This window comes from Lissotriton helveticus, chromosome 1_1 (genome assembly GCF_964261635.1).
Source record: "Lissotriton helveticus chromosome 1_1, aLisHel1.1, whole genome shotgun sequence".
Lineage (NCBI taxonomy): Eukaryota > Metazoa > Chordata > Amphibia > Caudata > Salamandridae > Lissotriton > Lissotriton helveticus.
The window spans coordinates 2094276690-2094301571 of NC_136057.1; the positions used below are offsets into that span (position 1 = coordinate 2094276690).

Below are 24882 nucleotides of genomic sequence, written 5' to 3' on the forward strand. Positions count from 1 at the left end.
AATGTGCTTATGCTAAAAGCTCTGCTCCGAAGCATGTGGCCAGTGATATTAAATGTTGGCACACTGAGTGCGTAGTTTTTAATCCACTTCATTGCGATTTGTTTTATTGAATTTTCGATCTTGTACAACAATGTAACATGCAGTGCCATCTGTTGTCAAATATAGTGTTCTATATGAACGTTGCTGTGCATTATCGCATAGAATGATCCCTACAAGTTGCAAAATCTCATTACCTGATCAGGGCATGGGTGGGTACAGTCCATTAGAGTGCACCTGGAAGTGACAACCGGTAGGACATATGTGAACCCCATATGCCCCTTTGTTGCGATGCTCGGAGGAGTTCCTCCGCATAGTAATCCAGATACTTATGTATGATGCTTATGAGCAGTGTTTGAAGCATCCCTAGTGTCTGTGGCGTGGTTTGGAACTGGTTGTAAGGGCCGCACGTAGCTGGTTATATGTAAAGGTCCACAGTGGAGTCTGCAGTCTATTCTGCTGTACTTCAGCAAGGGGTGTGAAGTTTCCCTCTGAGGAAATGGGGGAGTTGTTTACCCAAACTCGCTTCTTCCAGTATAGTCCGTGACCTAGACTCCTGTGTAACAGTGGCTATGCATGTGCATATACAGGTTCTGCTGCCGCCTGACCACTTAGCTGCCTCCATGCCCAACTGGTGCAATATACTGTGCTAATGTCCTAGTTCTGTACATGCATGCGGTATCATGGCCGTAAGTGGTTTTGGGTAGACATTATCACACTTGTGGCATGTATTTTGGTGGGAAAAACCAATAGGGTGCAAACCAGGTTTGCGCGCACAGGTGATGATGGTGCAAGTCTGGGGCACCAAATCCCCCCTCGGTATACGGCAGCATGAGTGCGTCCCAGTTAATTGTAGGCCTCTTGCTGGTCCAGGTTGGCATGATCCTGTATGAGCATACGGTTCTGAAAAGAAGCCTGTGCCCAATGTAATGGGGATGTTTATGACCAGGTGAAGAAGCTTTGGGAATTTTACCATTTTCATAATAGCCACTCTGTCAGAGATTGGGGCAACCTGGACCATCGGGCCACTTGATCCCAGAGTTCCGAGGCTGCTCTGCCATAATTATATCTGACGACTAGTTGCAGGTTCTCTGCACCCATATATCCCCAGATATTTGATAGGTTCCATACTACACTCCATGACCAATTGATACTAAGCCCTGAAGACCTATTCACGTATAAGCGACACCAAATGCGAAGACTGGGTGTGGATATATAGCCCCATGTCGTCTGTGTATAGTGAGACAGCCAAGGGGAGTTGGTAAAAGCCTAGCTATGCATCTGGTGCTGCTGCCAGATCAGAAATGCCAGAGGTTCCAAGGCCGAGGGGAAATGGTATCGCAACTGCAGGTACCCCTGGCTGGTGCCCCTATAGAGTTGCAATGTGTCAGAAGTGTGCCCATTAATTCTCATCGTCCCTGCTGAAGCAGCATACAATATCTGTACCCAACGCAGGAAAGCCTGCGGGATTCCCATACGATGGAATACTGCAAACCTATATGGTCATTGTGTAGAATCCAATGCTTTGGTGGCATCCAAAAGGACCGCCGCTGAGATAGAGGGGTTCAACTGATGAAGAGCATACCCAGATTCTGAGCAGTGGAACGAGTGGGCACAATGCCTGACTGGTCTGGCAGGACCAAAAATGCGAGTGGGATTAGAGCCTGGTGAGCCAGTATGTTAATTTGGTGGCCAAATTAATGAGGGACAGCGGGCGATAGAATTCACATATGCCTCCTGATGCATAGCATGTAGGTGTAGGGCTACATGGTCTGCAAATTCTTTGTAGAATTTTCTCGGCAAGCCATTCATGCCAGATGCTTTACCGTTAGGGAGTGTACGTATAGCCTCCTTTATCTCTTCAATAGTGATCTGCTGTACTAGAAATTCAATTTGTCCTAAGGATAGCCACGTCAGCTAAGGCACGATTACTGGATAATCATGCCTAGAAGTCTATGAAAGCTGCATGTATTGCCGGTGTTATGGCACGCCGCACCATCCTCGGCCAGCACCTCAACTACATGTGTGCTTGTGCCCAGGATTCCTTTAGTGTGGCAGCCATGCTGCGGCTGCACCTTCCTCCCTCCCTCGCCATACACCCTCGTGACCCTCCTCTGGGAAAGATGTCTGACCTCCTGATCCGCTGCTGTTCTAGTTGGTGACCTGCTCATACATTTCTGCGAGCTTGGCCCCTACGGTTAGCTGCGTACTCGGACCCCAGCTGTCCTAGGGTGCTGTCTATGGATCAAAGCTGAGCGCATGTGGACCCCAATACACCTGCCTGAAGTCCTATGCACACACCCCCGAATGGTCACTTTAAACGCTTCCCATAAAGTGTCCGCTCCCTCCATGATTCCTACATTTTTTCCCCCCCCCGAAGAACTCCAGTATCTCTGTCCTCACTCCCTCCCTAAATACCTGGTCTAGTAGTGAGGTGGCCTGCAACCTTCATTGATATGGGTGGTTTAATAACCAAGGGCAGTCCTGGTGCATAATCCGATAATGTTCCTGGCATGTCACCTTCCAATCATTTACCTGCAGCATCACCAGCCAATTACCATGTCTAGTCCATGAACCTTATACTGAAGAGGTAAAAGTGCTCCCCCGGCTCTCCGGGTTGCTCAGCCTCTAAGGATCAATCATAATCTGTCATACTCTCCCCCAGCAATTTGGCAGCCTGCTTAACACTCCACTCTCCAAATAGTCCAAATAAGGGTCAAAGTATGTAATTAGATTGCCTCCTGATATAATCGTGGAGGGTGTAGGCGGCTCCAAATTTGCATATAAAACTTGGGGTCATCTATATTGGGGCCATAAGTATTAACAATAGGTACTAGTGTGCTGCGTAGGCATCCCTGTACTATCGTACAGGACTTGGTCATCAGTCTTGGAGTGGGCAAGCACAAAGAGCCCATCCCTTTTGATCAGGATTACCCTGCGTGAATACGAGGAGTATGAAGCAGCTACTTTGACACTTGCCCACTTAAATCCTATGGCCTGTTCCGTGGTTTGCATGAGCTGTTTGTTGTATTAGTGCGAGTTGCACCTGATGTCGATCTAAATAGTAAGAACCAGGCGTGTTTTTTTTTCTTTTGGAAGGGTTGTTTAGCTCTCTAACATTCCATGTAAAGGATGTGTATGCAGTCCGTTGTCGGAGTAGTGCATAGTTCCTCAGTCATAGATGTGATAAACCGTATTCTTTCGATCGGAGTAAATAACATCCAATATAGAGATACATTGATAGCATACCATTTAAGCAACAAAGACCCTCCTTCCACCCACTTTAGCATCCCAACCATGCTAAACCCATCCCAGAACTGAAAAGTGAAAACAATCAAACATGTGCAATACAACATAGCACATCACTATAGTTGTAATAACGCAATGTAGGGACATTAGGGGTGTACCCTCTGAGGTCTGCTAGAGGCAGACTCAAACTTCCTGTGGTTAGAGGTGGCCAGGCATCCGATCAGTAGACTCTTAAATTCCATCATTTTGAATAGGGGATTCATCATTGTCAGCCACTAGTCCCCATGCACATTCCCTCACAGCAATCAATACAGAGCACATATGGCTATTAATAAGCAATCTGCTCATGTGCAGTATTGCGAGCAGCAGATATGGACCTTGTTGGTTATTTGGATTATATCTGTTCTGTACAGCTGTCTTCAGGCAGGATTGTGCCAGAGCACCAAAGCTGCATCATTTCCTAGCGCCTAAGTTCTCTCTCCCCCAGACAGGCACAAGCCCCATCACCATGCAGCTCAGAGCAGACTATTGGCCGACACTGTCTCCTGTTGATTCATGCTGATATGGGCAGTTGTTTTACTAGTCATTGCGGCTTTGGGTGTTGTGACTATCCTCTGTGTGCCTCTGACTGATCCACAAGCGAGTCAGATATAACATTGCATATGGTATGTCCACTTCTTGTAGCTTCTTCACTTAAAGGAATTCTCTGTGCGCTGGTTGAACTGCCGTGAAGTCTGGATAAAAGGCTTTATCATTGCTGTGATAGCCAAATGTCTGCTTCTCACGTGCCAAGCGGAGCATTGTGTCCCTGTCGCTGTTATTTAGCAGCTTGGCGATAATTGGGTGTAGTGGTGCCCCCCTGGGACAAACGACCCATTGGGGACCAATATGCTCGTTCAACAATCAAAATTGCAGATAAGTGCTCGGCCCCAAATAGCCCCTTGAGCATGGTTTCCACATGCTGATCTAGTGTGCCCGTATTGGTGGACTTCGGTGTGCCAGTAATACAAAGATTGTTGCATCTGGAGCACACCTCCAAGTCCTCATTTATAGCTTGGATCATCGCTAAATCCTTTTCCATATTTAAGCACTTAGCAGTGACAGACTGCAATCCACCTTTCGCAATCGAAATGCGCTGCTCTGCCTCACCAAGACGCATCACCTGCTTGTCCATATTAGCCACAATGTAATCCATCCCTGAGTTTAGCGGGTCAATTTTGACCTGGATTGCAAACTCTCTTGAATGGCTCTCAAGGTGTTCCTCAAAGTCTTAGCGCCTTGAGATGTTAATTCCAGCTCTGAATCCGATAATACATGTTGCTGGGGCCTTGCAGTACATCTGGATTCGGAGGTGAGCCATGATTGCTGCTTTCCATTTTGGATGGCCTTACTTTAAGTGGTTTGACCCTTCTACTACTGTGCTTTGGTCTACTAACCTAAATGAAATAACAGCATTCTTAAGTGCGCAGCTACCTCCGGAGAGGTGTCCCAGCACTTGGGGCTGTCGAAGATTAAGTAAGCTATTGCCCAGAGTCGCATGGTGCTGGGCTAACCTGGTGCCGGGCATGGAACCGTGAACCCTGTGATCCGGAGTCGGGCAACCTGGCGGCTGCGCCACACTTCTTCCACATATAGTGCTGGTCCTCTGCCGACCCCTGCTATTCCAGCCCCCTACTATCCTAGAAGGCACCCCTGGGGAGGCGTTGGCAATCGCAGTGCCTATCCCCCACAGCGGGTAGGTCAGGAAGGCCTCGTGTGGCGCAGTCCCAGATATCTCGGGTTCTTTGCAACCCTTGTTCAACTCATTCAGGGTAGACCTATGATAGGCTGTTGTACAGTTCTATAGCCCCTACCATCCAGTCAGCATTAATGGGCCTGTCGCCGCCCTCCTAGTATCAGTGCCTACACCTCCCAGGTCTGGAAGTTTCACCAGCCATATGATTCTTTCTGCAGTTCATAGGCTGCACCATAAGATCTCTGGGTAGGATCTGCATACATACACTTCTGGGCCTGTAGTATTCCAGTGCTCCCCATACCCTGTCTGCTCTGTGGCTCTGGTTAGACATATCTTTTGGCCTCTCTTCCCTTGTCTAATGCGGCAGAACACTCTTTCTTTAGGTATTGGGCTCCCATCTCTCACCAACTTGCAGCCTGGCCTGCTGCCCATCAACATATGCTTACGGTCTGTGTTCGCAGAGCCCATGCCCACACTAGCAATTATTTCTGTGCCCAGCGCACCTGGCCCAGGGGGCCTCAAGGAACCACTTTCTATGACCCTGCTGAGGCTCGCTATAGTTGTGCAGTCTTGCGCTGCAGTTAAACTGGGCTGCACTCACTTCTGCCAGCCCTATTCTATTAGTTCATGTCCGGCCGCACCACCTGCAACATTGGCCATCCACAAGTCACCAGCAAATTTCTGCCATGCAGGTGTATAGCCTCTCTTGTCCTCAGCCGCCAGGTATTCTATTGGATTTGACTTGTGCCTGGCCCCAACAGCGCAGGCATCGACCCTCTCGGCACGTTTCACTTCTCAGCTGTTAGGTCTCACTCTTGCAGGTTACTACGGTCTCCCTTTGTGACATTTTTTTCCATCTGATTAAGACCAGTCCCCAGAAATGAGTTCCGCCGGCCCAAATTATGGCAATACAAAAAGATGGACGGAATGCTTAACATTGTCCAACATTCACCTCCAGTACAGAGATCTGTGCCTAAATCCTTAGTTTGAACTACCAAGCCAAAAACTATCGATGTAACTAAAATCTTTGACTGGGGGGTGAATGTTAGACCATGCTCAGCATTCAATCTATCATCTTTTTGTTTTGCTATAGTCGCTCTAATGGGAAGGGTATGCCCAGTTGTGGCTCTCGTGCTCAATATACCACTGGATTCAAGTTAGCATGGCTGAAGAGGGACGATACCCCGAAACCGGTCCCAGGATGCTTGTTTTCCGGTTCAGGGAGGACATGGCCTGTCTGTTTCGGCTAGACTCCCATCGGGAGCAGGGTCAAGTCTGATTTGCATAAGGCTAGGTCCAAACTGGGGTGACCTGGGGAGAAGAAAAGGATGGATATAACCCAGATCTGTGACTGGGGTGAATATGATCAGCATTCCGTCCTTCACTTTTGTGTTGCTATAGCCGGCCCAAATTAAGCACGTGTTTGATCTTAACCTGCATTTTGTGGACTCGAGGGGGGTGTCCAGGTGTGATGGTCTGAAGGTTTGCAACACCTGGTATGAGAGTTCGCAACTGTTTAGAAAATGAAATAATTTTTGTAGCCTAATAAAGAATATATGTGTAAATAAAGCAAAATATATATTTTTTAATTCTCTGAATATGTGAATGAACTTTAAAATTGGCACCTAAAAATAAAGTTGGCATTCTTGGCTTTATTCTTGAAGGCAACACAAGTACAGAAAAAAAATACATATTTGGGCAGTTAGTGGTTCAAAAGAATCACTGGTATGTACCAATAAAAAGATATTGTAATAAGATCAATAAAGATGGGGATAAGTCTAGCACGTCACATCGTCTTTTGAAAATATCCAATATTAAAGCTCCAACCTTCCCAATAAAATTAAAATATAGAATTTTTGTCTTAGTTCCTTTGTGAATTAAATTAAATATTACGTAATTAGTATTTTTATTGATTTGTGTATCTGATAGACATCTAGCCGCATATTCCTTAACTTTGAATATCCCCAGGCATCAGACTGGATCCTGGGAACTTTCCGCAGCAGCACCTCTGCGCATGGGGGGCGGCGCTGCATGGCTTCGCCCTGACGTTGCACAGACATTACGTCAGGGGAGCTATATATGACCCTCCCACCGCTAATGTCCGATTTCTTCTTTACCGCATCCCAAACGCAGAGCCTGGAAAACCAGCTGTTCCTTTGCCTGTTTTTCGGGCCATCTCAACGCCTTTGGCGTCAAGGAACAGTGTGCAATGCCTTCGGGCTTTGAGGCGTGTGAGACCTGTGCGCGTCAGGTGTCTGTCATGGACCTGCACGCCATCTGTATGCGGTGCCTAGGAGTGCACCATAACTCCAAAGAGGGCGACGCCTGTCCACAAGTGAAACCTAAGTCCTTGAGGGAGCGTCGTATCAAATTGCTGGCCGCACGGCTGTCCGGTCCTGCACCTTCGCGTCGCCGCTCTCCCTCTCGGGATTGGCCCAGTTCCCAAGGTCGTTCCCACAGACGCCGTTCAGAGGCGGGAAAGCACAAGCGTAAGTCTCGGAGGTCTTCCTCCCATACGTATGACACTGGCGCCTGTTCCTCTCACTCCCTGCCAGGCACAGGCGACCGGCAGTCTTCTCCGTACCCTCCCTTTCCGGGAGTTGGAGCGACTCTGGCCCAAATGGAGGCTTATTCCAAAGCACTCCTTTTAGAAATGGGATTTCTGGTTGGCTGAGGCTTGCGCCAGAGCTAAGGCAGAAACCACCACTATAGTCAGGGCAAGGGAGCTGCACGGCAAGATAAGCCCTGCTCACCCCCTTGGTAGCGTGACCCGATCAGTAAGGCTTATCCGGGAGGCAATGTGTAAAGGGTTTGCGCAACACACAAAGCAGCAACACACTAGGCACACCACAGAAAGGAACTCCACACAAGATTATATAAAAAATAGCCTTTGTATTACCATAAACACATTAGATCATAATCAGACAGATACACTGTGCCAACTGGCACTGGGCAGTATTTACAGGGGATTATTTACACAGGACAGGGCCACATGGGCCACCGTCAGAAATAGCACTTAGTAGAAAATAGCACTTTGTAGAACATAGAATAATTGTAGCACCAAATAACAAGTGTAGAACACAACCACTGGTAAAAGGTAGGAACACACTACGCAATACTAATCCCCATAGGCATAGATCACGCAGGGACATATAAACTGGCTAGCATAACTCTACTAGGCAAAACAACCTCCTAAGCATGAAAACACATTTAGAGGTATCACAGGCATAAAGCATTGCACATTACGCATAAGTCACATTAGGAAGAACCATGTAACCTAAGCAAGGGCACAACACATAAAAACTGTCCCCAGGCCAACTGGCCTCTCATGGGGCTCAAATGCACTATGTCCAGCAATAGTCGGGGCTACAATCTGCAAATGCAGCAATGCGCAATGCGCAGGGCGCAGGGGCACCACCTAAACATTGCAGCTGCCCACGAAGTGCTGGGCAGCTGAGGAAACTGAGCCTGGCACCAGTGTGCCTCCTGGCTCTCCTCTGGGGCTCCTAAAGAAATAACAGTACCAGAGGGGCTTTGGGGCACAGTGGCGCCTAAGTGTGAATTAGAGCCTGCGAGGCTCCCACGTTGTTTTGGGGGCACTGTTACTCTAATGTGCCCCCTTCACTGAGGCCTCCCACGTGCAGAACATGGGCCTCTTTGGCCCCTTTTAAATATTCCTGGCCACGCTGGAGCGGCCCACTGGCAACCGGGGCTGCTCTATCTCGGGGCCCCTCACAAGAACAGAGAACTGGCACAGCTGTGACTTTAGAGATCCCCTCCGGGACTCCAGGAATCACTGCCAACAGGGAGATGCAGCACTGTTCCCAAGGTGCTGCCGCTGCCCACTGTTCAGCGGGGCAGTGAGGGAAGGAGCGCCAGGTCTAGGGGGCGGGCACCGAAAGCATTCCCCGACACACCCCCAACCGCCTCACACAGAGCCCCACTCACCGGGACTCCTGGGCGGCGTCTCGCTCCTGGGTTGCGGGCTGACTCCTTTCCGGCACCGGTCCACATGCGCCACCCGGGGCTCTCCTTTTAAGACAGGAGCCCAGGAGCTCAGCTGTAGTCCTTCCCGCACGTCCGCCCGGGCACACACAGGAGCGCGGGGTCGACTCATCTGCTTTCTGCTCCCGACCCGGCAGCTGCGCGACTTCCTTCCGGTACGGCTCAGCACGGGGTAGGCTCCCGCCTGGGTCTTCACTCTGCCACCGGCCACTATGTGCCACGCGGGGCTCTCCCTTCCCTCAGGGGAGCCCTGTTCGAGCCGGCGCTGGCTTCCGGTTTCTGGCGAGCACTTTGGTTGCGAGGCAACGCCCACGGCTGGGACCAATCCCAGCGTGGCGGCCTCGTGACGTCGGCGCCAGTAAGTCCGGGGATTCTGGGGCCAGCGGCGGTGATACGGGGTAGGCACCTGTTTTGATACGAGGTCCCTGGCGTGGTGGGCACCTGGGCACCACAATTCCACAAATAAGCGCCCGGGATTCCCTCTGGAGGAAATGCAGCTCCGATGCCCCCACACGCTCCACTTCTTCTGGGGGCCAGAAATACAGGGCTCCTGGAAAAAGGGAGAAATGAAGCGCGCCCAGGCAAGTAGAAATAAAGCGCTCCCCCCCCCCCCCCCCTTTAAGTCAGGATCCAGAGAACAATTGCATGGGGTCTGAGCCCCTTTCTGTACACCGATTTCCTTTTTCTGGAGGGTGCAGGGTAGGGGGAAAACCAGACTCTGCTGGTTCCTGAGCACTTTGTTGTGCTCAGCCCCTCTCCCCATTCACAGGACAGGTTAGGGACATCAGTCGCACCACAGGGGGCGGAGTCAGCATTGTGTAGGGAAGGCCCAGCCCTATTCACGTCCCAGGTGCACTCCTCCCTGTCATCAACATGCAAATCTCTCCATTCACCACCGGGGCAGACCCATCCTGACTCCTGGAGCCAGGCACACCAGCCAGCTCCAGCCAATCACAAGCCAGACAGTCAATTCACATTTACTACACAGATATGCCAACTTCTAGAAGTGGCGCTTCCACACTAGATACATTAAATCTGTGCACACCGTCACGCAGCATTTAATCTCACGAGTTTGCACATACCAAACTCGCCCCTGCACTCCCCACACATCAGGAACTACCATGGAGACACATATCCCCATGAATTCCTATGGGAGGGCAGGCCAATCTCACCACATGCACTCCGAGTGCGCACGCACTTTACACTGGGACACAGTGTTAAAGTGCGCAGAAGCCAAAAACAACCAACACCAGGTCACATATAAAAAGCTAAAAGTTTAGAGGTGAACTTGCCAAAAGGGCCAAGTCCAAAAACTCCACTCTTACTTTGGGTCACCCCCTCCCCCTGTTGCGCTTTCGGGCCCCACAGAGGTGGAAGTCACTCATGCTTGGTCCTCGCCGGCAGATTCGTCGTCCGTGCCGGCTGTGTGCATCGACTCCGGTTCTGGAGCCGATACGATGTTGACGGGACACGGCCCAGGGAGCCCTCCCAGTCTCCCGTCTAGCCCACCCCTTCAGCCAAGTTCAATCTGTACATGGCGGATCTATCAGGCATACTAAATACATGCAATTCCCAGAAAGAACTACTGAGGCGGAAAGCCGGGAGCAACGAGCTTTCATTTAAAATTTTTATTTTTCTTGTGATTTTAACTGTATTCACCTACCCTCGCTAGCACTTCCCCTGCACAGCCGATCTAAACGCTGTCGCGGGCCGCCATTCCTGGTGACATCATCACTGTGGGGAAGCCTGGTCAGGCCACGCCCCTGACAATAGGCCACGCCCCGACAATAGGCCACGCCCCCTGCTTTTTCCTACTTCTATCATGTGTCTTCCACGTCCGCGCAGCGGGCGTGCCGGCGGCGCGCCAAAGGCAAGCCCGTCTGCGCCAGGACGGGCCACAGGGCACGCCATGCTGACCTTTTCATCAGATATTCCCCCCCAAGCACTTAGAGATTTACAGAATTCTGTCACACTACCTTCTTCTACGGTCTTGCAACACATCTCTGCTGCTGGTATCTCGCGCCTTGACCAATCCCTTGTCGGCGGATGCCTACCTCCAACCACGTCGACTAGGAACTCCACATCCATTAGGGTATCATACCTGAATACTCGCTCGTTAGCAAAACCTTCTGAGGACATTTTCATTCTGCTCTCCAGTTCCAATCCCGATATCCTTCTACTCACGGAGACGTGGCTCACTTCTGAATCTTTGCCAGACATTCTGGCGGCTCTCCCCCCGACTATTACATTCTTCACGCCGACCGACCTGGCGACCGGCCCGGGGGTGGGGTCGCGGCCATCATATCCAAACGCCTGAATGCCATTTCCTCCTATTCTCTCCCCCTCCCTGAGGTGGAGAATCTCCTCATGAGTGTGCAAACGAATACCGGCCCTCTTACCTTCCTCCTATTATATCGGCCCCCACACCCTATGCCATCCTTTTCCACCACTGAGTGAACAACTGTCTTCTCTCCTCACATTGCACTCCCGCTTCGCTATCTTTGGGGACCTAAACTACTGGTTCGGCGACACCAACGCTGGCCCTCATGCCACCGAGTTCTTGGAGATTTGAACCTCGTCCAACAGGTCTCCCAACCCACCCATATCAAGGGACATATTTTGGGCCAGATTTGGACCTGCAATCTGGCACTGTCCCCACCAGACATATCGCCATGTGCCTGGTCTGATCACTACTTAGTGGATACCATCATCACAGTTGACGGTCAGACTCCCGCCCCTTTGATGGCTTTCCCGTAAATGGAGCTCATACGACTCCCAGGGCTTCCTTGCCGCCCTGGCTGACTCATGCCCAGTCATCCACGATCCTAACGACATCGACGGACTAGAACGAGATACTGCCTCCTGGCTAGAGTCGGCTAGCGACCGATTTGCCCCCTTCGTCAAATTTCTCTGTACTAGACATCGGAATTCTCATAGGTGGTTCTCCGACGATCTTAAAGCCCGGAAATTAATAACACGCCAGTTAGAACGCACCTGGAGACATGACTATTCGGACTCAGCCAAACAATCCTATCTGGCCGCACGTAAAGATTTCAAAACCGCTATCCGTTCTGCCAAAATGGAACACTTTGCCAACAGGATCTTCCAGGCAACTGATAAATCCAAGGAGGTATTCAGAGTTCTGAATGAGTTAACCACGGATGACAGAACCCTTCCAGCCCAGACCCCCACTCAGGAGGCCTGTGACACTCTGAACTCCTTCGTAGAAAAAATCTCAAATCAAAAAATCTATCCCTCCACTTTCCCAATCGCTACTACAGGATAATTCCTCCTACAACCCTTCGACCCTCACTTCCTTCCCTGCTCTAGATTCCACCTCCCTGTCAGAACTAGCCATTCGTGTGAAATCTGGTTCTCCGAATGATTGCTGCCCACCTTCCGTCCTGCGGAGTATCTGTCTCAATCTACCAGATAGTGTCTTACATCTAATGAACAGATCTCTCTGCAGCGGCATCTGTCCTACCGCCTTTAAGGATGCCATTCTGGTACCTCGCCTAAAAAAAACCAGGGGCGGACATGTCGGAGCCGTCCAATTATCGCCCCATCTCACTCCTTCCCTATTTCTCCAAACTTATGGAAGCCCATGTTACCCGCTGCCTGTCCAGCTTCATAGAATCCTCCTGCTATCTCGAGCCGAATCAGGCCGGCTTCAGACCTGCCCACTCCATTGAAGCCGTTATTTTGGCAGTCCTTGACACTCAGGAGCGGCGCGGACGCGGTAATCCCCCAGGCCCTCGTCCTACTGGATCTGCCGGCCGCGTTCGACACGGTGGATCATAACATCCTCCTCCACCGTGTCGAGCAGGCAGGCATCCAGGGCGTTGCTCTTGAGTGGATCAAATCCTTCCTTACGGGAAGAACACAGGCGGTCCGTCTGGGCCCCTACACCGCCAAACAAACCCCCACGTCCTGCGGTGTCCCCCAGGGATCTTCCCTTTCCCCACTCCTCTTCAATATTTATCTCCGGCCACTCATTCAGTCACTCTCGAAATGGGATATCGTCACCTACAACTATGCTGACGATCTACAAATCCTTTTCTCCCTCAACTCACCACACGCTGTCAACCTTTCACGGAGCCATGATTCTCATCCAACTCTGGATGAACCAGAACAAACTGAAGTTGAACCCCGGTAAAACTGAGCTCCTTCTTCCTGGGCTCAGTCACGCTTACTGGGGTCCACAGTTCTGGCCGCCAGAGTTCGGACCCCCCCCCACCCCTGTAAAAACAGTAAAGAGTCTGGGTGTCACCATTAACACCGAGCTCTCTCTCAGAGCTCAAGTTGGAGCGGTGGTTTCCTCTTGTATGTACCAACTCCGGAGGATTCGCAAAGTCAGTCACCTTCTTCCCCCGGCGGCACTCACCCAAACCGTTATCTCATTGGTACTCTCCCGCCTGGATTTTTCTAATGCCATCTACCACGGCCTACCGCAATTTCTTATACAACGCCTCCAAGTTGTCCAGAACCAGGCTGATCATGGAACCCCCAGATGGCAATCAGCTAAGCCTCTGCTCATGCGCCTTGATTGGCTCCCAGTCAATCGAAGGGTCGCCTTCAAGGTGGCATGCCTCACCTTTAAAGCACTTCACTGCCCTGGTCCCGCTTTCTTAAAATCCTTCATTCGCCCTCACTGTCCCATACGCAATCTTCGATCAGCTCACCGCGATCTGCTGATCACCCCCAAGAGCAAAACCAAGAGATTCGGCGGCCGCCGCTTCTCACCTGGCTCCCGTACTCTGGAACCTTCTCCCTCTCCCCATCAAATCCTCCCTTTCCCTCCTGAACTTTAAGAAAATGTTGAAAACCCACCTCTTCCCCACCTCTGGTTAGATCTCGCCATCTCTGCTCCCCCCTCATCTATTCTGTCTATCAGCGCCAGGAAGCTTCGGTGTCAGCGCGCTTTACAAAACTCATTTAACATAACATAACTCCCCGAGGCTGGGAGGGAAATCTGAGTAACCTTCTGTACGCAGATGTGATGTTACTTAGCCATACCTACATCGGCCTCCAGCAGCTTCTGAATCAAATGCATAGGTATACCACGGAAAATAAACTAAAAATAAATTTGAGCAAAACACGCACCATGTCGATAAATATACAAAAAAGCTTCAGAAGTCTTGGACACTGGGCAGCCAAAAAATAGAGCCAGCATCCGTTTATAAATATCTGGTAGTCATTTTTGACAGAGACGGTTCATTCTCACAGCAAAAGCAGGAAGCAAAAAGGAGAGGGTCTTGCATTGCCGCCACATAGTATAGCCAACCAACTGACGGGACCAATTCTGACTCCTTATCTGAAAGTCATCCAGGCTAAGTTACTACCTTCCATTTGCTATGGCAGTGAGGCACTACGCGGGAGAGACTCCAAGAACCTGGACATAATCCAGACAAAAGCCTTCTGATCAAGGTTTTCGCTCCCATCCTACACATAGCCCGCCCAACTCAGGTTGGAATTTGGATTACAAAAACAAGTTCTTGCCAGACGGGTGCTTATATTATCTGCTGCCACAAACTTCGTTCTGCTACTACTAACACTCTAAATTCGCTTCTATGGCAAGACATTCAAAGCAGGGACGTATCTCAGGCAAGATCTTATCTGAAGACAGCCTTGGGGGCCACTAACCTATCAGCGATTTGGGACATGCAACTCAGGCATAATGTGTTTAAAAAAAAATTGGTTTGGAAAACCGTCAAAGCCCTTTCACTATTAGAGGACAAAGACGTTTGCCAAAAGAAATCATGCATGGATGATTCTAAATTCCTACAAATCCCTGACACCACAACCATATTTCAGTCAGGGCTATCCCAAGGCAACAAAACTGAAGTTCTTGAAACACAGACTAGGGGTCTTGCCCATCAGAGCATTTTCCACCATGGCTCAGGAGCGATGGCCATAATGCCTGCCCCTTTTGCAATACAGAGAAGGGTGACATACTTCATATGACCTGTCTCTGTCAAGAGCTTCGACCAGCCTGCCAACAGCTCTTAAAGGACCAGCTCAAGCAGATAGGAACTCTCACTAGAAGGCAAGCGGTGCTGGCTAGCCTGAACCCTGCAAATACGGAACTGAACTGCAGATTTGTAAAGTTCCTTGCGATAATCGAGCAAAAACTGTTAAAAAAACATTCCGACCATTGACACAGGAAATATGTAGGCGCTAATCAGAACTTAAGGAAACCTGCTCTCCTGCCTTAAGAGAGCTGTTCCTGGACATTAGATCGGCCTTTATATTGTATGCCCTTTTTAATGATGCTTAAGAAATTTTTTTATGATATTTTAAAACCTTTTTTGTAAAATGTTTGCACTGGTTTTAATTATGCACAATAAATTTACCTTACCTTACCTTCAGTCACTGCATAGCCTTGCGCGGCTTCCTGCACTGACGTCTGAGGCGGCGCCTAGCTCGACACCTTGTCTACTTCTTTCCTCCCTGCATATTGTGGTGGGATAAACGTCGGACAGCGCCCATGCCGTGTCCCCTCTGGAGGTCGAGACGACTCAGACTCTGAGTCAGTCAATACCCGTGCCGACGTCCATGCCTTCTCTTGCATGAGGTTGTTCCTCCTGACTTCTCGGACGTCGATGCGACTCCCACACGGCTTCGGTCGACGCCTACGCCTCCTCTTTTGCAAGGAGTTGACGTTTCTCTGGACTCCCTAGATCTGAGCTTGTTTCAGTCCACGATACAGGTACCAAGTGTTGCGTGGCCTTCGGATCAGCCTCCGGCTCCTCCACTTTTGCTGTCTAGTGGACGGGTTAGTCTCCAACCGTCTCCTACCGATGGTTTATGGTCTCCTCCTCGGATGGCAACTGAGGCTAGTGCTGCCTACGCATGGGCTATTCACAAGGCGGCAGTTGTTCGATTTTCAGCCTCCTGTGGTTTCCCTGCCTTATGATCCTTTACTGGATCTTCTCCACATATTGAGGTGGAGCCTTTGCTGCCCTTTGGGGCATCTTTGTTTGACATGATGCTTGGCACATGGGCAAGGCCCTCCTCTGGTTGTTCGGGCGATTGCTCGTCGACACCGTCCTGCCCCGGATGATCCACTCTGCCTGTCCCTTCACCCTAGAGCTCTGGGCCTAGATGTTCAGGCGGCTTTTGACTTTCAGACTTCCTTCACCTTGCCATTATTAACTCCCACCAGGGAGTCTAGGTGGTTGGAAACATGTGTTCGCCAGCTTTTCGCCTCAGTCGGTGCTTGCATCCGCGCATCAAATGCGGCTTGTGTGTTCGCACGTGCATCCTCTGCCCTTTGGGACTTGGTCGAGAACCTTCTTACTTCTGTTCCAGAAGGGCCGCAGGCAGAATTACTTCGCCTTCTGCTTGATGGCAGGGGAATGGCACAATTTTCCCTCTGATCTACCCTTGATTCAACGGACTCGGTGGGACGGGCTCTTGCTCGGTCTGTGGCTTTGCACCGCCATGCATGGCTGTGCGACAGCTGTTTCCCAGACAATGTTCGGGATGCTCTTAGAGACCTGCCATACAATGGCGTGGACCTTTTTGACCACCATGCTGATTCTGCAGTTATCCGTCTCTTGTCTGGGCTACCGTAAATCTTGCGGCACTACTTTCTGCCTTGTGATATATTTTTCTTCTGCATAGGCGATGTTGCCTTGTTGGTTTGATTTCTCAAAAAAACCACAAACCCGGTTTCTTGCATAGTGCCCGGATACTGTAAGCGTTTGTTCTGCCATTTCAGTATCCATTCAGTACAGCCGGATGGCTGGTTCTGTCTTCCTTCCAGTCCTCTGAATGTGTTTTGCCCAAGAGGACCCCCCTTGCAGGGGTTGAGACGTACCATATGTGGGGTATTTGTTGGCTATTAGGTAACTGCCTTAGCACGCTCCTATGGAGGCTTCCTTACGGACGTCCTTCTGGGGGTCAGGCTGTCCTATATTTCTGCTGCAATCCTGACGTTCGCATTGCTCTATGCACTTCTGTTGCAATTTGCTCCAGTTCTGTTGTGCTTCTAGGCCGCGGCATGGGTTCCTTGCCGTGCGGCCTCTACCTCGCCTGCCTTGATGAGGTCTTTGTTTTTTCAGCGTTGCACTGCTCCTGTGGTCTATGATGGCTGCTCTTCTTTTAACGGTCACTGTCTCTTGGGCCCTTATTCTCTTCCGTTCAGGCACAGTTTTTTCAGGGCTGATGCCCTGTCCTCGTTTTGCACCAGGGACAAAAGCCTCTGTACTTAGTACAATTAGCGCAAACTTGGGTGCACCCTGGTATGTCTGCCATCATATGGTGTTTGTGTTGGTGCTTCTATGGTCAGCCCTTATTGGGCTTGTCTTTCAAAGTAGCAGATTTACCATGTACGTATCTGCTGTACATTCTTATGGCCTCGTTATCTGGCCACTTTCCCAACAGCAGTTTTTCCACATTCTCTGCTGATTCCACACAGGCGTTTTCTACGCTTCTGCTTTGGGTTCATACTGTAACACTCTCAAGGGGAGTGTTCTGTTCTCTGGTACTCGCTTCTTGGGTTCCGGGACCTTTAGGTTGGTCCTTACTTTTTCCACTATTGTGCATAGCTCCACCCCCTCATCTGTCTTTCAGGGGACCGTGCTCCTCCCGGGCGAGGGGTGGATGTTGCTTACGGGCCTGGATATTGTCCTGTCCAGTTCTGCTTCCAAACGATTGTTGGTACTTTACCCGTAACCATCCATTATTGTTACACTTTATTTTTGAGCATCTTTCTTCTTCTTCTATATCTTCTCTGTGCTCTGAAACAGGGGAATCGTGCAGGCAACGTTCCTTCATGCGGTGTCCTTGGTCCTTGACCCGGTCTGCTTGTACTACGAGCTTTTATGGGGGTATGCAAAACAGGTGATGGACAGGCTCTCCACACTACTGGAGTCAAGTTATCCAGGCTGATGAAGGCTGATAGCCAGAAACCAGTCCTTGGATGCTTGATTCCGGTCTGGGAAAGACATGGCTTGGTAGTTCGGACTGGACTGTTCCCATGAGGCACAGGGTCAGAGCTGATTTGCATATAGCCAGTGTCTAGCCCAGGGTGGTGTGGAGTGCAAAAAAACGATGGATTTAGGCCCAGATCCTTGTACTGGGGTGAATGTATGACATTGTTCTACATTCTGTCCATCAACTGTGTTTTTTGCAATTTTATGGGGGTATCCGGCTTGCCTGGTGCCCTAATTGCTGGTTGTCTTCTTGCTGTTGCGTCTCTCGCATCTGGGTTGCTCACACTACCCTACAGGAGGGTCTTTGCTATACTTTGTGTTGTTCTAGCGTCCACAAAGTATGCTTATGTACCTTCCAGTCTTCCGCTTGACTATTATTACTGTACCTATTTTGGGCACTTCTTCTGGTTGCCGTCGGATCTTTCACATGTCTGACAAACTATATATTGGTGTGTCTTCTGTTTCTAGTACTACCGGCACTTTCTGGCCTTGGGTTGGCATTGGGCCAATGCTGTTACACGTATTTTAGCTGGTGCAGGTTTCAACAGTGCTTCTTTCCGCTGTTCTGCATACTGGACCAGTATTTGCTGACTCTGTCATACCAGTTGCCATCTCTCTGGGTCTTACTTAAGGCCAGGACGCCTGATCCTGCGGATCTGTCCGACCCTACGTTCAGTTCCACTTCTTTGCGAAGTCATGAACTTTCCTTTTCACACCTACATATCTAGTATATTTTCTTCCTCTCACCCGGTATACATACAGGGGTTTTCATGCTGTTCTTGGACGGCTTGTAGTGCCTTTGCCTCCCAATGTTTTCCGCTATTTTCTGAGCTTCATGGTTCGGTGTCGCTGCGCTGGCTTGCGGTCCTCACCGTGTTTCGTCGCCTTGTTGACGCCTACGTTCCCTCAGGGAACTTGATTGGGTTCAATCGCAGACCCGCATCCTCTATGGGTATGGCTTTGGTATCTATTCTCAGTTATGGAATCTGCGGCTAGATGTCTCTATCAGATGAACAAGTTACTTACCTTTGGTAACGATGTACCTGGTAGAGACAGTCTAGCCGCAGTTTCCTTAATGCCCGCCCGTCCTCCCCGTTCTGCGAGGACCTGTTCAGGTTGGGATTTCTATACTCTCCTCCCTCCGGGTGGCTTGACCCTTCTACAGGGTGACATTTTCTCTTCACTCCGACACAGAATGCTTCATTATGTTTTCATTGCTCTACTCCGCCCATTCTCGGTATTGGGAAGTATGCTCATGTCATGTGTCCTTTCCAACCCAATGCCTGGATTGTAAAGTGTGAAATCTATTCATGTTTCCCACCCCCGCTCTCCCCTTCTCTATCGCCTTGGGGTCTCTTACCCCTGCGACCCATTGGTTCAAGTCTATTGGCTCTGCCACATTCTATAGGTCTCTTATTGGGGTTACGACTTCTCTTTCTGGTGACGTCTTCTGGTAAGCTTGATCGTGTGTTCCGAACATGTTATCCTTCACAGTTCTACATTATGGTTGCAGACTTTGTTGTCTGCCATGCTGTTTTTTCACTTCATCTACCTCCGAAGGTGGTTTGGCCTAAACTTTTGTGGGGTTGCTTCTCGGAGCGGTGCTCTGGTCTTTCCCTTTTTGACTTTTCAAAATAGTGCCTGGCACTGTACTTTATGGTGCTGTTATTCACCTTTCAATTTCTTTCATCATTTTTGCACACTGTTCCATATTCTCAGTTTTTGGTGGTGGCTCTGCGTTGTGGCGCGGAAAAGTTTCTCCAACGAAAACTGAAGTCAGAGCGCCGGGAGGGGCATATATGGCTCCGCTGATATGTCCGTGGACGAGGTCAGGGCGGAGCCATGCGGCCCCGCCCCGGCACGCAGTGGTGCTGCTGCGGAAAGTTTTCGGGATCCAGTCTTGACGCCTGGGGATATTAAAAGTTAACGAATCTGCGGCTAGACTGTGTCTCTACCAGATACATCGTTACCGAAGGTAAGTAACTCGTTCAATTGCTGCGGAATTGGTTCTGTAATAGTGTGTATTTAGGGTTCAGATCGTATGAGTATTATCTTGGGTGGTAGCTGTTCCTGTACTTGGAAAGAATCTAGGGACTAAATTCTTAACAAACTACCTTGTTTATTTTCTCCTTTTCTGTGTTACCCCTCCAATTGCATTTGAAGCAGTATAGTTTCACAAATTGTTTTACAATCACTTTTTTTGTTTCCTTTTTTTAGGTCTCTGTTTACTAATATTCATATCTGCCGACGTGTGCCGTCACAAATGGTGACTTTTCAAGGGGTGGCCAGGTTTGAAACCTGTACAGAAGCTCAGCATTGAAATGATGTGCCAATTTCATCTGATAACTTGCGACTGTTGTCAAACCTTTTTAACATCTACCTCTCCCTTTTCAGTGAATTGTGTGGTATTTGCAATACTGTTTCCTTATTACACAAGGGACTGTTTTATACACTGGTATTTGAAAGCCACAATAAAATATTTGGTTTTATCTTTGCTTCCTTGAGTGTAATTACTGAATTTTGTGACCTAGCTGTTTGCTAATGTGGATTTTCCTCTCTAACTGATATCCAGAGTCTGTAGTCCTAGATCCTTTTATTAGGCTCGTAACGTGTGTACACTACATTTAAATGCTTACTTCTGTCGCTGGTTCCTTTTCTTCTCTAAGCCGCCCCCCCCCCCCCCCCCCCCCCCCCCCCCCCCCCTCCAAATACAGGGTAGTACACAAAGCAACACCATTCTCTTCTCCTCCTCATGAGGAGCCTATGTTAGCCTTCTTCTCGGATCGTGCTGCTGGCAAAGCTGCGATTATTGTTAGATAATTGTTTACCAGCTTCCTCGCAGCGGCTTGAATGGCAGTTATTATTTATACAGTGGGAACCTATTCTATATTCACCATCCGGAGGTTGGGATCTGGAACAATGTATGTTACCAATGGACTTTCAGCTTTGGGCTTTGACCATAAGTGAAGTAAGACTCTTAGTGATGACCATAAGCCGAGAACTGAAAGCCTGTGTAAGTTCGAGGTATGGATGGACACAAATTTAATGTTGGGCTTGCTGAAGATTAGAGGTATGTGTTGACTGAGACGTGTACTGCTTTGAGATTAGTAGCTTGGATGAACAAACTCAATGCTTAGAATCTGAAGAGGAAGAAGACATCGAAAATGTGACTACCTCTTTTGGTGCCCATGTGATATATCCTTTTTGTAAAATCTGTGCCAGTTTCAGAAGCGATTCACCATCCTTCAACTTGAAAGACTTTTGAAATTGAAAAGCTAAATGAATGTATTGAAGGAACAACTAGTTACTGGGTCGAAAAAGACAAAGAAAGGATAAATACTGGCAAAGCAGTCTATTCTCTGTTGGGGGCAATTCTTTGTAGTAGTTGGGCGACTGTATGTGTTCCCCAGCTGTACCAGAAAGAAAACGATAATGTAGCAACATCTTTGGATGCTACAATGCGGAAGCCAGCAGCAAGAACCATTCCAGAACAGACTGCATTAGCAGAGTCCAAATGTACTCAAAGATGAGGTTAATGAGTCAGGAGATCAATTTTGTGAACTTAAAATGCATACGCCCAAAAATATTGCATTGTAAAGACTTTAGACAAGGACCCAGATTTTTTGTTGCATCTTTAAGAAACTGTGCACATCTAAATACACATAGCCATTAGTGAATGATGCCCTGAGCATTTTACAACGGCAAAGTGCCAAACAAAATTCAAAACAGCAGTGCACCTTAGACTGGATACATTTATTTAGGACATGGGGGAGAGGATTATTCCCACTGGACTCTGGTGGGAACCTGGATTTGTTCTTGTAAATGGTTATTTATTTCTTGTGCAGGTCCAATCTTTTGGCTTTGCCTTAACAGCTTGGACTCTAAGCAAGACTGCCTGGAAGTTTTCCAGGACCTGTTGAATAACTAAGAGGCCTTGGAGAGATGATCTCTGATTGGTGGATAATGTGAATGTTTTTGTCTCTCGGGATTTGTAGTTAACTTTCAAAGCCTTTCATTGTCAGAATAAAGTTTTCTGACTCTGTTGGAGTGAAGAAAGTAAAATAGATCGCTTAATCCTCACCTTTCTTCAATAGAATTAAAAAATTGACATCACTAAAGCAAATACATTTTAAATTTCTTTAAGATTATCCTTCTGTCAACCCCACCCAACTGGGGTTCCGAGTCTTTGTTAATTGCATTGCTGAACGATGTAAGAGGCATATTGTGGCATAGTCAGTTTAATTCTCTTGGATCTCTCTGCTGCCTTTGACACAGTTGACCAAGACACCACCCAGAACATCAGTATAATTCATGATCTTGGCTTGCTGTGTTTTTTAAATCCTTTCTCTCAGATTATTCCCATTGAGTGACATTTGTGTCCAAAGTCTGATTCAGTTTAATAACCTGCTTGCTCATTTTATCTTTCTGACTGGGTACATTTTTATTAGCAAAGAGACTCCAGTCATAAGTTCCCCGACAGGTACGCTACTATGTTTTGGATGTTAACTGTAGACAATAGGGTTACCATAAAAGTGATGTTACTTTTATCATGTTATCATTGTCCCCATGACTAGGCCACAACGAAACTAACAGTTGGTTCTGGGTTAATATCTGTGCCCCAATAGGAAGATGCCTACTCAATCAGTGTAAACTTGAGTAGTCTGTCTTGACTGCGTCCTCTGATTTCATGTAATGTGTGCATTATACGTGGTTTGACCGTATTACCCCACTTCTCATGTACTTCTTGCAAGTTCCAACAAAGTCCTCATTACCTGAATCTGCAGCAAACTTGTTGCTAACATTGGTGTGTGGGTAGAGCACTAATATCTGTATTGGAGCAACTATGCGTGGGGTTGAGAGGTGGGTATATGTAGATGGGTTGTAAATTCACGGTGTTGGATAGATTGACATGTGAAATAGATGACCAGCAGCATTCCACACAAGTGGGAGTGTTGGAAAGCATTAGGCACACATCTCTCCATCATGGGCAGGCAAAATGCGGGACGATCTCACATGACCATCATTCTGAGGCCATCTCGTATTGTGGATTCAGGGAGAGTATAGAAGTAAGCGGGAACTAAAGTGCAATGTGGTATGCATGATGGTGCGAGAACAATATCCAACTGAAGCACTTCTCATAACCTGATGAGGGTATCTTTTTACATAGAGATCTGGCTGAGGGACCAAGATGTGATCAAAAAGTTGTATCTGATCAAGTAGTTTGTACATAATATGCATGATGCCAATAGGAAAAGAACCAAAAGAGATTGTATTTGCATGGTCAAAGGACATCTTTGCCAGGACACTAATATAGGCACCCATCTCTGCCAGTGTGAGGAGAGATCACAAACATCCACGGTATCCATAGCTAGGTTGGAAGAGGGTTGAAACAGTCAATCCGAAAGAGACAGTTGGGTATAGAGTCCTTACCTTAGAATTACCCCCAGGTGTCAGACTTTATCTTGAAAGTTTTTTTGTCTGCAGTACCTCTGCGTGTCGGTCGGCTCCGCAAACGTCGTTGGCGTTGTCGCAGGGATGACGTCGCAGTTGCTACTTAGACACCCCCTCGCGTGCTTTCGTCCACTCTTTTCTTTTTCGGCACCAGCCAGCGCAGATCCCGAGAGCGGTACCTCCAGTCACTTTTTGACTGAACTTTTTGAGCGACTTTTGTCAACGGCATTTGAGTCCTACGACTCCTGGTCCACGAAGGGATGCCCGGCTTCAAGGCTTGCAGATTATGTTCTCAACTGATGTCTGTTACGGATCCGAAACGCATGTGCCTCTTTTGCCTGGAGCGCGACCATGACCCAAAGTCATGCTCTGACTGCCGGTCCATGGGTCTGAAGTCTTTGCGGGAGCGGTCCGTGCCGTTCGAGGTCCCAGTCGCGAGGGAGGTCGAAGGACTGGTCGCTTGAGCCATCACCTCTCTTCTAAGTCTTCTTAGCACTCTGGGTCAGGTAAGTCTAAGCACAAGAAGTCTAAGAAGCATCGTCACTCTTCGACTTCTCCCTGTCGGTCGGCTGTCTCGACGAGGGATGTGGCCGGTGCCCCTCCTTGGGCTCCGTGTGCGTAGCCTGAAGAGTCGACTGAGTATCCCTCTGTTCCCGGGACCTGGAGCGACTCCTGCCCAGCTTCGTAAGTAGAACAAGGTGATGCACGCCATCTTTGGGCAGCCTGAACCCGTCGGTGTGCCGTCGGGCCTGCGGACTCGGTTGGGGGACCTAGGCCTTCTCCGCTGGTGGCTCCGGCGCTGCAGGCCCCCCTTGGATTCAGGCCTGGATCCGGATCGGCGCTGGTTGACCTTATTATGCCTTCACTGGCGCTACTTCCTCCAGCACAGCTACTGCTTTAGACGTCTGTCGAGCCCCCAGCCGGCGTTGACCCCGGCCTCCATTCTGATGTGGACTCTGTGCCAGTCCGGCATCATCCAACGCCGGATCAAGCACCAAGAGGGGTTTATTTGCCCCTGTTCACTCCTGGGGCCCCTTTGTAGGTCAGATTGGCACCCAGAGGATGAGGATGAGGATGAGGACTGGGAGGGGTCAGGTGACTTCTGACTGACCAGTTGGACAGTGAACAGGACTGGAGAGAGGAACTGGGGGGGTGCCAGTGGTGTGAACACCGCCACTGACCTTGGCATGTTGTCTCCTACTACCGTGGCTACGGAGGAGGGCGTGTCATACGCAGTGGTGTTGTGTAGGGCGGCCGAGGCTCTCAACCTCTAGCGCCCTACAGTGGAGGTCAGGACTAACCTCCTGACGGAGGTGCTTCAACCACAAGCGAGCTATTCGGAGCCCCTGTTGCCGTTTAATGAAGCCCTCACCGACGTCCTTTTGGGCACCTGGTCCAGGCCCAACACGGGGACTCCCGTGGATAGGATGATTGCTCGACGCCGCCTGGCTCTGGGCGACCCCACTT

The 24882-nt window shown here is 49.2% G+C and overlaps 1 protein-coding gene across 1 annotated transcript in view; it reads left to right on the forward strand.

Annotated features, from left to right (window-relative positions):
• The window catches only part of GNG5 (G protein subunit gamma 5), a 63996-nt gene extending 43678 nt beyond the window's left edge, over positions 1 to 20318 (forward strand). The window contains exon 3 of the mRNA XM_078659273.1: positions 20182 to 20318. The gene's annotated coding sequence lies outside the window, so the exon portion shown is untranslated. The remainder of the gene's footprint in view (positions 1 to 20181) is intronic.
• The last annotated feature ends 4564 nt before the right edge of the window (positions 20319 to 24882 follow it).